Source organism: Anomaloglossus baeobatrachus, chromosome 11 (assembly GCF_048569485.1).
Source record: "Anomaloglossus baeobatrachus isolate aAnoBae1 chromosome 11, aAnoBae1.hap1, whole genome shotgun sequence".
Classification (NCBI taxonomy): domain Eukaryota; kingdom Metazoa; phylum Chordata; class Amphibia; order Anura; family Aromobatidae; genus Anomaloglossus; species Anomaloglossus baeobatrachus.
In genome coordinates, this window is record NC_134363.1 from 43,506,947 (window position 1) to 43,520,905 (window position 13,959).

General features: G+C 44.6%; 1 protein-coding gene across 1 annotated transcript in view; it reads left to right on the plus strand.

Annotated features, from left to right (window-relative positions):
- Positions 1-13,959, plus strand: part of FUZ (fuzzy planar cell polarity protein) — a 119,465-nt gene that overhangs the window by 44,940 nt on the left and 60,566 nt on the right. The gene's annotated exons all lie outside the window — the stretch shown is intronic.

Sequence of the window (13,959 nt, forward strand, 5' to 3'; positions counted from 1 at the left end):
CTGAGCAGACACAGGTAACCTGTCTATGAGATGCAGTCACTCAGGGTGTGGTGACTTGTTCTTGGCTTCGTCTGAAATCGAGGAGTATAAGGGGATCAGCTGCGATGCATGTCAGAAAAATAGGACTGAGTTAGGACAATGCAAAAAGGCTGAACCATTGTCCTATGTAAGTATTGATTGGTGGAGGGGAAATACATTGCTGAGGTTCATGTAACATGATCCCAATATGTGCTAATCCCACACTCTCTCTCTGGACCCTTGTAGCAAGTGCATAGGATGTTGCAATGATTAGAGATGAGCGAGTACCGAAATATTCGTAATCACTTTACTCGTAACGAGTGCTTTGTAATACTCGTGTATTCATTCCGAATAGTAAGTACGATGCAAGTCAATGGGAAATGAGAGAAATTTTCAGGAGCTCGCCTTCCACCCAGCTGCTGATCATCAGTATTCTCTTGGTGCTTAAATACTCCCACCTTCCCTGGACTGGTGCTGGTGATATTATTCAGTTCATTCTTGCTCTGGTTGTAAGCAGGTGGCTTGCTCTCATCTATAGTATCGTTGCTGAAAACTTTGCTAAACTTCTACCTGTGTCATCTGTAGATAAGTAGTTCATGCACTGTATCCCCCTTGTGTCTTGCTTTAGCGTTTAGTGGGGTTGACGAAGAGCTCATCCTATCCGTTCCCTATTTAGGTTCCAGTATAGGGATACCTAGGTTCAGGTGTCCGGCTCGGCGCATAGGTGCAGAACCTATCTAGAGTGGTGAGGGACCAACACTAGGGATACCTAGGGTCAGGTATCCTGCTCGGCGCTTTGATGCCGAGCCTATCTAGGATGGTGAGGGACCTCAGGGACCAGCACTAGGGATACCTAGGGTCAGGTGTCCAGCTCAATGCATAGGTTCGGCACCTATCTAGGGTGGTGAGGGACCCCAGGGACCAGCACTAGGGATATTTAGGGTCAGGTATCCTCCATGGCGCTTTGGTGCCGAACCGATCTACAGTGGTGAGGGACCCTAGAAACCAGCAGTAGGTTTGGTCAGACGTCATGATCTCCCCCTTCCCAAGACCGAGTGGTCCCCTTCCCTTACTTTTTGCCACTTGCTTGGTACTTCCTTGTACCTAGCGTGACAAATTTAGAGGTTTTGGACAACTTTTAACTAAAAGGTATCTGCGCCCTTAACAAGTAGTACATAGAGAGCACAAGTGCTGCAGGCGATAATCAGCATCCCTGTAGAAGTGCCAACAAAGAAAATTAAATAAACAATACAGCTACGCAAACAGCTCACATGCTGAGGAGCAAGATTCAGTTACAATAATTTAGAAACTAGTTGAGCACCTAGAGGAGGGGGGGGGAATAAAAAATAACACGTTTCTCAGCCAAAGGGGCACTCACTGTGACTGTATGTAACCGGAGGTAAGGATCAGGTGGGCTCCGTCTTAAGGCTGCTTGTAGCGGATTCAATCAAATGGATGTAATTTCCAGAACGAAATCCAAATGAGCTCCAATCTTGAAGTGTTCGGGGATTTAGCAAATCCGCTTATTGTTGCACCAACCTCGGAAGCGTTCCTTGGTGCGGGGTACTGTGAGGGTCTATCCCAACACAGTAGAGCAAGCCCCCGGTCTGCTGGGCTCGATGCCATTGCTGGACGCCTCGGCCATCGGCTTCCCAAACACAGCAAAGCGCCGGACACAGAACGCACAGAAGCAGGATGAGTGACGTCACCACTGAGTACGGCGGCCTCCAGGGGCCAATCCGATGCGTTTCAAAACTACTTGCTTCTTCATCAGGGATACCCACATTGCCTGTCTGCTGCCTTCTATGCGTCCTGCAGATAGGGGGAGGAGGTTAGTAAAAGCCTGACCTATTTAATACACCTGAATATGGTGGGTAAGAATGTGTACTATTCTACCATTAAGTGCATAATCCTAGAAGGATAAGGCGCTATACATATACATCAATCTAAAAACCAAATTTTATTAATATTATTTAAAAAGGTAGACCTTTTTTTAAAAAAGTTTGTTAGAAAAAAATAAAAAAATGTAATAATAATAATTGGGGGGAAAAAACACACCAAAGTTCAAAAGTGCCTTTAAATGCACACAGGCCTTGAGTTTTCATGAAATCACACCCACTTGGATTTAACGGTTAAGGCTACTTTACACACTGCGATATCGGTCCCGATATCGCTAGTGTGGGTACCCGCCCCCATCTGTTGCGCGACACGGGCAAATCGCTGCCCGTGCCGCACAACATCGCCCAGAGCCGTCACACATACTTACCTGTCCGGCGACGTCGCTGTGACCGGCGAACCGCCTCCTTTCTAACCGCCGCCCAATAGCAGCGGAGGGGCGGAGATGAGCGGGACGTAACATCCCGCCCACCTCCTTCCTTCTGCATAGCAGCCGGGTGGCAGGTAAGGAGAGCTTCCTCGTTCCTGCGGTGTCACACGGAGTGATGTGTGCTGCCGCAGGAACGAGGAACAACTTCGTTAGTGCTGCAGTAACGATTTTTAAGAATGGACCCCCATGTCGCCGATTAGCGATTTTGCACGTTTTTGCAATGATGCAAAATCGCTTACGGCACACGCAACGGCATCGCTAATGCGGCCGGATGTGCGTCACAAATTCCGTGACCCCAACGACTCCGCATTAGCGATGTCGCAGCGTGTAAAGCCCCCTTTAGGATACATTCCAAAGTAAATGGTGAGTTTTTGTCATTGTCCACTACCTGGACAACCTTCATTCCCCTTGTTCACCCACCGTGAAAAAAAAAAAAAAAGCCTATACTGCTCTCCGCGATTCTAGCGATGTCTGAACCCACATTGCCGGGGCCCACGTGACATTGTTATGAAAAGCAGTCCCCGTGACCAATCAGCGCTAGCTTCCTTCTCCCCGTCTTCGGATGTTTGAGCTCACATCCTGCTCAAACATCCAAAGGCGGGGGGAGGAAACCAACGCTGTTGGGTCGTGGGACCACCAGTGCTGTCATCCAGAACTGCAACCTCCCTGGACAGCCCGGAAGTACAAGGCGTTCAGAGATCCGAGATCCGGCCGAGGTAAGGAGGATGAGCCCGACCGCCACTGAACAGGACTGGGCCGAGACACATTTGAGGACAGATTGTTCAAAGATTTGATGGCTGATGAGATGAGAGTGACTCCTGATGGACCAGATGGGTGACTGGATCATTAATGGCCACAACCTTCACTTCCACTCAGATGCCATCAGGGTAGGGTAGAGGTAGGTCTTGCTAAGGGCTGACATTGTTAAAGATGAGCTAATTGGACCTTTTTGGGTTCAAACCTACTGCCAGTTTTTAGAAGACACTTTTTTCAAGCTGTGGTAGTGGAAAAGTCTACATCTTTCAAGAAAGCTATGATTTTGATGCTCCGTCACAACATTGAGGTCTCCACTGTTCGGTAAAGGACTTAAAGATGAAGGAATAATGACCCGGCCCCTTCCTCACCGACCTAAACCCTACTGAGAACTTGTGGACCTTCTTATATGAGAGATTTACAGTAAAGGAAAACAGTCACCTCTCTAAACAGTATCTGGGAGAATGCAGTTGGTGCTGCCCAAAAGTTGATCGTCTGCAGATTAGGAAACTGACAGACTTCATGGATGGAAGGCTTACCACTGTTATTTAGAAGAAGGGCGGTTATAGTGGACACTGATATTTTTGGGAAATGTCGTATAGGTATTTGTGTACATTTTGAGGCGTTTGGTTATTATTCTTCCTATAACAGATGAAAAGAAAAATTGGGATGAAAAATATAAGTTCTTCACTTAATTGCCCATTAATTCTACACACTAAAAGTTAATCAAATAATTCTGAACACAGAAATATTCTTCTAAGAAAGACAAAATCACGGTGTTAGCCACACGTCTGCTGATCAGTAGACATGTGCGGAGATTACTGTGGACTCACTACCGGAGCCCGCGGTAAACGCAGGGACACAACCAATGACGTACTAGTACATCTTTGGTCACGAAGAGGTTGTCTACTACTTTAACACTGATGACCTATCCTTAGGATAGGTCATCAATGTCTGATCAGCCGGGGTCCAACACCCAGCACCGCCGCCGAAGCCTGCGGTGAATGCAGGGACACAACCAATATCGTATTAGCACATCATTGGTCGTGAAGGGGTTGTCAACTACTTTAACTCTGATGACCTATCCTTAGGTCATCAATGTCTGATTGGCCGGGCTCCGACACCCTGCACCCCTGCCGGAGCCCGCGGTGGACGCAGCGACACAACCAATGACGTGCTAGTATGTCATTGGTCGCGAAGGAGTTGTCAACTACTTTAACAATGATGGCCTACCCTTAGGATAGGTCATCAATGTCTGATCGTCTGAGGTCCAACACCCAGCACCCCCGCCAGATCCTGCTGTGAACGCAGGGACACAAGCAATGACGTACTAGTACATCAGTGGTGGTGAAGGGGTTGTCAACTACTTTATCACCGATGGCCTATCCTAAGGATAGGGTATCAATGTCTAATCGGGCGGGGTCTGACACCCCTGCCAGAGCCCACGGTGAATGGAGGGACACAACCAATGACGTACTAGTACATCATTGGTCGTGAAGGGGTTGTCAATTACTTTAACACTGATGACCTATTTGATGTGCTGTGGATCCAAAGTGATGACATTTGTCGACTGAGGATGGCGTCACACGATATTCATCCAGGAGAGTAGGACGAGTGAAATTCGTTTGGTATTCCATATGTCATGCGAGTGCGCGATATCCTAAGGAGAGGTCATCAATGTCTGATTAGCTGGGGTCTGACACTCAGCACCCTCACTGATCAGCTGATATCGGTATTGACGGAGGCAGTAGGCAGTCGGAAATGCTCAGTTCCGGCGCTGCTCCGTCAACTGACAGCTGCCGCTCACGGGTACTACACATCCGCTATCAGAAGAAAGAGCAGCTCCAGAACTGAGCATTTCCGGCTGCCTCCGTCGGCACTATTAACAGCTGATTGGCAGGGGTGCTGGGTATCAGACCCCCAGCCAATCTGACATTGATGATCTATCCTTGGGATATAGTGCACTCACATGACATACGGAATACCAAACGGATTTCACTCGTCCGTCTCTCCTGGCTGAATATTGGACCAATATCGTATGGCTCCATCCTCAATCGACAAATATCATCTTTTTGGATCCCAGCACTGATCCAGTTTGGCAAAAGACACAAAGTACTCAGCGTAACAGTAAAATGATCGGTAAGATAGATAGAAATAAGTATAATATAAGCGAAAAGCTATTAACGTCAATTACATGGAACTTTGCCTGCATGTGCTCTGACTCGTCGGTCAGTCTGTTTCATTTTTGATAACATTACATTTGCTGCCGGTTCTGGAAATGAATTGTTTAGCTCCGTCTTTTGTTCTCTATTCACTTGATCAGACAACCAATTAATAATTGTGTTCTGATACAGTTTCTGCAGAAAAGCTAATGGAGTCATCTAACTGCACAAGCGGCAATTAAGATCACTAATCTGCTGCCTTTTCAGATTTCTCTCTCTTTTTTTTTTTTTTAGAAGTACAGTTGATGGAGACTTGACACTCCGAGCTGCTTCACGTATACCATAAATCATGTCCATGACTCTGGCAATCTGATGTCTCACGGGAAAGCACTCAGCGTCCTGCACGTTCCTACACATTATATACTTTGGCTTACTTTGGATCATAGCTTGAACAGATTAGATTTTGGGGAGGGAGGACCCCATCTCCTGAAACAAAAATGTGTGCCTTTGCGCATGGCTGTGTGCATCGAGCCAGTATGGCACTGCATGGACATGTTGCCGTAAAATTGCAAGTTGCTAGTGATATACTACCTTCTGCTCTAGTTGAGCGATCCCAAGTAGGATCTCCATGGTGTCCTTAAAGCCTACGGCCTCGATTCACCAAGACTGCCCTTTTGTGTCACAAGGTGTCTGGCTCAAAACTCACCGAGTATCAGAAATACTTCACACAGCAGAGTTGGACACTCTACACGATGCTGCTTTTCAGTTGCACAGACAGGCTTGGATGTCGACCAGCTGTGCTCTTGTTAGTAATTGGGCTTGCAGGAGTTAATTTCTGCTAGCCTGTGGATTGCTGCTGGAGTCACATGTTACAGGAGACCTATCACAGTCACCTCCACCTTTTTAAGATGGTGGAGCCTGGTCTCCTATGCCGATTATAGCTTATGCGATCCCAGTCCTTGTGCTTTAATATCCAGTAGCTGGTGATATTCTATGTGATGTTTGGTGCGTTGTGGAAATACTCTTGTCTGATTATTTTGTCTTTTCCTTTAGTTTCCTCTTGATCACGTATTGTCTATACTTCTGTGAGTGCTTGCTGTGAGTTTGAGCTTTGGTTTCCCCTCATCTGTTTGATTAAACACTCCTGTCCCAGCCCTCTCTTGGGTGGAGGGAGGAGGCCACTAGACCAAGGTTCTAATAATCATGAAAGCATCCAAGGCACCAAAACTCCTTCTCTGTTTAAGCAAAAACTTTTATTGTCCCAGTATACATTGAGGAAAAATATAAAAAAAGCAAAGTTTTGACCAACGCAGGGTCTTTCTTAAGCTATTAAAATGGTTCTTCAGGAGCTAGGGCAAGAAAGGTGGGCCAAAAATCGTCACCTTCAGATGTACCTTTGGGATCAGGGTAAGCTAGGGTTCTCCTAGCCTAAGAGCCAGTTTAGGCTCCCCTGTCCCAAGTGATCCTGTCACACTTCGGGACATTTTGCACACCAGACTTGATAAATGGTGCGATAAAACCAGGGACAGCTTTAAAATTAAGTCTGACTGTGTCATTGGAGCAGTATACATTTTACACTGCAATGTTGCATCATTTCAGAGAAAACATACTTTGATTACGGACTATGTGTCTTGGATGACTAGTATGAGGTTGGTCCCCTGCAGCTTCTTCTCACCGTGATCCCCTAAACTGACAGGTATGACACACAGGGAAAGATCAGTTAGTCTAGAGAAATGGGGTGAGGAGAGGCCATTGGAGACCTGTCTAAAGGGGGCTTTACACGCAACGACATCGCTAACGAGATGTCGTTGGGGTCACGGAATTCGTGACACATATCCGGCCTTGTTAGCGACGTCGTTGCGTGTGAAACGTACGAACGACCGCTAACGATCAAAAATACTTACCTAATCGTTGATCGTTGACATGTCGTTCTAATCCCAAATATCGTTACTGGTGCAGGGCGCAGGTTGTTCATCGTTCTTGAGGCAGCACACATCACTACGTGTGACACCCCAGGAACGACGAACAACACCATACCTGCGTCCTCCGGCAACGAGGTGGGCATGTCTTTCTTCTGCTGCTCTTCGCCCCTCCGCTTCAATAGGACGCCTGCCGTGTGACGCCGCAAAAAAAGAGGCAGTTTGCCGACCACAGCGACGTCGCTAGGCAGGTAAGTCCGTGTGACGGGTCCTAGCAATATTTTGCGCCACAGGCAGCGATTTGTCCGTGACGCACAACCGACAGGGGCGGGTGCGATCGGCAGCGACATCGCTAGCTATGTTGCTGTGTGTAAAGTGGCCTTTAGACTAGTCACTCAAGATGCATAGTCATTGACTAGTGGTAAAAGGTCCTCCACAAAACAGTGCTCAAATTCAATGGGGAAAAAATAAACCAATTATTTAAAGAAGGAACAGGGGTAGTCGCCAAATTTATATGCGGTGAAGCTCTGAGGTCGTGGGTTGCATTAATCACCTAGGCAGGTTAACTGTGCAATTTTTATTTACAATAGTACTTCAATAACGTTTCTCAAGACAACAACTATTATGACTGTAGCGCATGTATACAGCTCCAGCCGGCAGCAATAGTCCTTATGGTCCTACAAACGGTGGTTATCAAGATCGTAGCTCGTGTATCCAGCTCCAGCCAGCAACAAAAGTCCTTAGGAAAGTTTCTCAATAGAGACGATGGATATCACAACAGTAGCACTTATATCCAGCTCTGGTAGGAAAAAATAGTCCTTAGGATACTCAATTCAGATGACGGATATCACGACCGACCATAATGCGTGTATCCAGCTCCGGCCGGCAACAAAAGTCCTTAGAATAGTTCCTCAATCCAGACGATGGATATCATGACCATAGCACATGTACCCAGCTCCAGTTGATAACTATAGTTCTTAGGATAATTCCTCAATTCAGACAACAGATATCACGACCGTAGCATGTGTATCCAGCTCCAGCCGGCAACAATAGTCCTTAGAATAGTTCCTCAATTCAGACAATGGATATCATGACCATAGCACATGTACCCAGCTCCAGTTGATAACATTAGTTCTTATGATAGTTCATCTATCCAAATGATGGATATCATGACCGTACCACATGTATCCACCTCTGGCTGACAACAATAGTTCTTAGGATAATTCCTCAATCCAGACAACAGATATCACGACCGTAGCATGTGTATCCAGCTCCAGCCGGCAACAATAGTCCTTAGGAAAGTTCCTCAATTCAGATGATGGATATCACAACCATACTGCGTGTATCCAGCTCCAGCTGGCAACAAAAGTCCTTAGGATAGTTCCTCAATTCAAACAACGGATATACTGACCGTAGAGTGTGTATCCAGCTCCAGCCAACAACAATAGTCTTTAGGATAGTTCCTCAAACCAAACAACAGATATCACGACCGTAGTTTGTGTATCCAGCTCCAGCCAGCAACAATAGTCCTTAGGATAATTCCTCAATCCAGACAACAGATATCACGACCGTAGCATGTGTATCCAGCTCCAGCCGGCAACAATAGTCCTTAGAATAGTTCCTCAATTCAGATGATCGATATCACAACCATACTGCGTGTATCCAGCTCCAGCTGGCAACAAAAGTCCTTAGACTAGTTCCTCAATTCAAACAACGGATATCCTGACCGTAGAGTGTTTATCCACCTCCAGCCAACAACAATAGTCCTTAGGATAGTTCCTCAATTCAAACAACGGATATCCTGACCGTAGAGTGTTTATCCACCTCCAGCCAACAACAATAGTCCTTAGGATAGTTCCTCAATTCAAACAACGGATATCCTGACCGTAGAGTGTTTATCCACCTCCAGCCAACAACAATAGTCCTTAGGATAGTTCCTCAAACCAGACAACAGATATCACGACCGTAGCATGTGTATCCAGCTCCAGCCGGCAACAATAATCCTTAGAATAGTTCCTCAATTCAGATGATCGATATCACAACCATACTCCGTGTATCCAGCTCCAGCCAACAACAAAAGTCCTTAGGATAGTTCCTCAATTCAAACAACGGATATCCTGACCGTAGAGTGTTTATCCACCTCCAGCCAACAACAATAGTCCTTAGGATAGTTCCTCAATTCAAACAACGGATATCCTGACCGTAGAGTGTTTATCCACCTCCAGCCAACAACAATAGTCCTTAGGATAGTTCCTCAAACCAGACAACAGATATCACGACCGTAGCATGTGTATCCAGCTCCAGCCGGCAACAATAATCCTTAGAATAGTTCCTCAATTCAGATGATCGATATCACAACCATACTCCGTGTATCCAGCTCCAGCCAACAACAAAAGTCCTTAGGATAGTTCCTCAATTCAAACAACGGATATCCTGACCGTAGAGTGTGTATCCAGCTCCAGCCAACAACAATAGTCCTTAGGATAGTTCCTCAAACCAGACAACAGATATCACGACCGTAGTTTGTGTATCCAGCTCCAGCCGGCAACAATAGTCCTTAGGATAGTTCCTCAATCCAGACGACGGATACTACGACCGTAGCGTGTGTATCCAGCTCTGAACGCTATAGTCCATCTATGGGCACCAGGATCTGGCTGCAACAACATATCCTTTCCCCTCCACGTCACTGGACCAACTATTCCCTAACCAAAAGGGTGGCTCAAGTAGTACTGGTTAAAAAAAAGTAAAAATAAATTATGCAGCATAAAAAAATATAATAATGCTGCATCAAAAAAAATAATATAAAAATAAAAAATAATGCTGCATCAAAAAGTAAAAAAAAAATGCATAAAAAAATATAATGGTGCATCAAAAAAATAAAAATGTTCCATAAAAACCTCTAAAAATTAAAAATACTAGATATAAAAGTAAAAAAAAATAATGCATAAAAAAATATATAATGGTGCATCATTAAAAAAAAATAATGCTACATAAGATTTTACTGGATAAAAAAGTAAACATTATGCTAGAAGAATAATAGAAATAATACTGCATCAAAAAATAAAATAAAAAAAATAATGATGCATCAAAAAATAAATAAAAAATAATCCTGCATCAAAAAAATTAAAAAATATGCTGCATCAAAAAAATAAATAAATAATGCTGCATGAAAAAAAAAGTAATAGTACTGCATAAACGCGTCCCCCAATGCTTATTATAAGGGGGGATTTAGCCTCTTCGTGGACCTGTTGGTGAATCCCGCATATGTGGGTCTGGCAGGTACTGTCCCCCATGACCTTGCAGCACGAGTATGGTGGTTCTCTACAAACAAGGGTAGGAAACCGCTCTGATCACGGCGGTTTAACCCCCTTAGATGTCGTAGTCCATAGCAACCATGGCTTCTAAAGAGGTTGGTCAGAAAGGGTGCGATTGTTAGGTGTCAGACTGTTCTCTAACAATGAGTCAAGATATATGGTGTGCACTCTGCCAAAAAAGAGGTTCTGAGGTGCTAGTGAGAGGACCAAGGTCCAGACTATAGAATACTGATCAAACACTGCACTCTCACTTTAGTATAGGATAGAAAAAAGGAGACTAAACAAGTTCGTTTTTCTTTTGCAAAAATATTTGTATATTTTTATTTATTCATGCAAGTGGAGAGGACTAGGGACGTTTCGGCCCAAATGTAGGCCTTCTTCACGCCAAGTCACAATAGAAAAGCCTATTTTCAACAGGATTTTTTGAGATCTGCAAGTGTAGCGAGAGATAGCGAGGAATTCCACCCGGGAGTTACAGAGAGCAAGCCCATTAGGCACCCGTGGTCCGGTGCCTGGGGCGCCGCGTTGCGGGGGGGGCGGCACCTTCTGGCTGTGTGTCGTTTATTCAGGGTATATATGCAAGGGTGGATAGATACTTCCTCTGCGTGCCGTCTTCCCAGACTGTGGCTTAATGTGGAATTCCTCGCTATCTCTCTCTACACTTGCAGATCTCAAAAAATCCTGTTGAAAATAGGCTTTTCTATTGTGAAGTGTGACTTGGCGTGAAGAAGGCCTACATTTGGGCCGAAACGTCCCTAGTCCTCTCCTCTTGCATGAATAAATAAAAATATACAAATATTTTTGCAAAAGAAAAACGACCTTGTTTAGTCTCCTTTTTTCTATCCTATACTAAAGTGAGAGTGCAGTGTTTGATCAGTATTCTGTTCTCTAACAATGATCTCTGGGGCTCCAAATACTGACACTAAACCCGGGGTCCCCCTTCCTATGGCTTGTGGTTGTCTGCTCCGGTGAATGCCGCTCGTTAATCGTATCAAAAAGGCTTTACACACTACGATATCGCCTGCGACGCCGGATGTGCGTCACTTTCAATTTGACCCCACCGACATCGCACCTGCGATGTCGTAGTGTGCAAAGTGCCCCTTATTGTCTGCAGCGTTGCAGCCCATAGCTGAGCCCAAGAAGACTCCACGAGGTGCTGAGGTCACTGATTGTCTTCAGCGCTGCGGCCAATAACTAAGCCCAAGAGGACTCCACGAGGTGCTGAGGTCACTGATTGTCTGCAGCGCTGCTACCAAAACCTGAGCCCAAGAAAACTGCAGGAGGCATTGAGATCACTGATTGCAGTGCTGCGGCCAATAACTAAGCCCAAGAAGACTCCACGATGTGATGAGATCACTGATTGTCTGCAGCGCTGTGACCAATAACTGAGCCCAAGAAGACTCCAAGATAAGCTTGAAGTCACTGATTGTCTGCTGAGCCCAAGAAGACTCCAGGAGTCATTGAGATCAGTCATTGCAGCGCTGCGGCCAATAACTGAACCCAAGTTGATGCATTGAGGCCTTGAGATCACTGATTGTCTGCAGCGCTGCGGCCAATAACTGAGCCCAAATCGACGCTATGAGGCTCTGAGCTTGCTGATGTTCTGCAGCTAATAACTGAGCTCAAGTTGGCACCAAAAGTCGCTGAGCTCACTGATTGTCTGCGGCAATAGCAACTTGAGATGAGCAGCGGTGGAGATTCAGCGTTGGACCCAGGGAGGGTGAGTAAAACACAGTTTAGTGATTTTTTTTACTAACTTATGACTTACAGGTAAATCTTTTCTGAAAGGGGACAACCACTTATTTAGTAGGCAGCAAAGTGTAAACCTGTTTCCCAACATAGTCCTTTTTATTTGGCACGTATAGCCTTAATGGAGTAGTCTGCCCTCCTGCCCCTGTAGACCCAAGTAGGGTAGAGCGGCTCCGTGGTGATAATATTATGGTACCAGGGACTGCAGGGGCAGTGAGAGCAGAGCCTGCGTGTTCTGTATTGCTGCCCCTGCCATCTGTTATTGCACAAACTAGGAGGAGAGAGCCTGATTCCACAAATGTCACTTATTAGGCTGTGTGCTGTAGTTTCAATGCAGGAGATTCACTGAAGGCCTAGCTGTCACGTGCCAGACAGTCCAGCTAATCTGTGTAACCCTGCCACCACCTCTGATTGGCAGCCTTCTTACAGTGTACACAGGGAGCTGCCAATCAGTGATGTGGGCGGGGTTACTCAGAGCTGAGCATTCAACCTCTACAGCAGACAATACAGGGGTTGTTATCAAAACTGCAGCAAGAAGCCCAGTAAGTGACAGATCGCTGGAATCTGGGTTTATGCTGCTCTCAGATTTAATTTAAAAAAACATTCTGGCAGATTCCCTTTATCACCATTGACTTCTATGGAGTGTGACTGTGATCAGCTATTTGCACAGAGTGGATCTGTGGTGAGCAAGTCCTACTGACTCCTATGAATTGGGATCAGTGAGAACGGTTCATGATGATGTTCCCATTGACCGCTACGGTTTTAGAGAGTTGCATACCATTCCCATTGGCTCTGTTGGAGCATGACTTATTGAGCCATTTCCAGTGACCCTCTGTTGATTTGGGCCATTGTAAGTGATTCCTCCGACTGTGCTGATCCTTATTGATTTCTATGGGGTGTTACTACTGTGAGTGTCTCCCACTGACCTCTGAGTTGGACCATTGTGGACAATTCTCATTGTCTTCTATGCAGTGATTGATTCACCGCTGTGAGCGATTCCCATTCCCGTCAATGGACTGGATGCGATTCCTGTTGATCTCGAAGGAGCCAGACAACTGCAATCTAGTTTCACGGTGTATAACTGCGATTACTTGCAGTCATCTACATCTTTTTTTTATATATATATATATATATATATATATATATATATATATATATATATATATATATATATATATATATATATATATATATATATATATAAACTTATTTATTAAGATTAAGTAAGTGCTGGTAGAGAGATGGGTAGCCAGAATACGATGTCAGTGATCAGCTGCAGCGGTCTCTGTCAGAAGAGAGAGCACAAAGTCTGCTAAGGGGAGGAGCCTTATTGCTCTGGTAAGATTTTTATGCATATTTTTTTTTTCACTTTTCAGCATGTTGAACATTTTGTTTTTTTTTATTTTTTAGGTTGAGGGTGGGGCTCACTAATTGGACGCAGTAAACTGTAATACAGAAATATTGTAACGTATAACCGGGATCGAACCATCGAATATTCAAAAATTGATAAAAAAATAAATAAAAAAGTAATAAAATTTATATTAAAAAATCCACCTTTTCCCCATTTGTTACAAAAATGTAAAAAAAAAACAAAACAAATAAATAATTGTGTGTATATATATATTTATATATAATATATATGTATATATATATATATATGTGTGTGTGTACATATGTATATATATATATATATATATATATATATATATATATATATA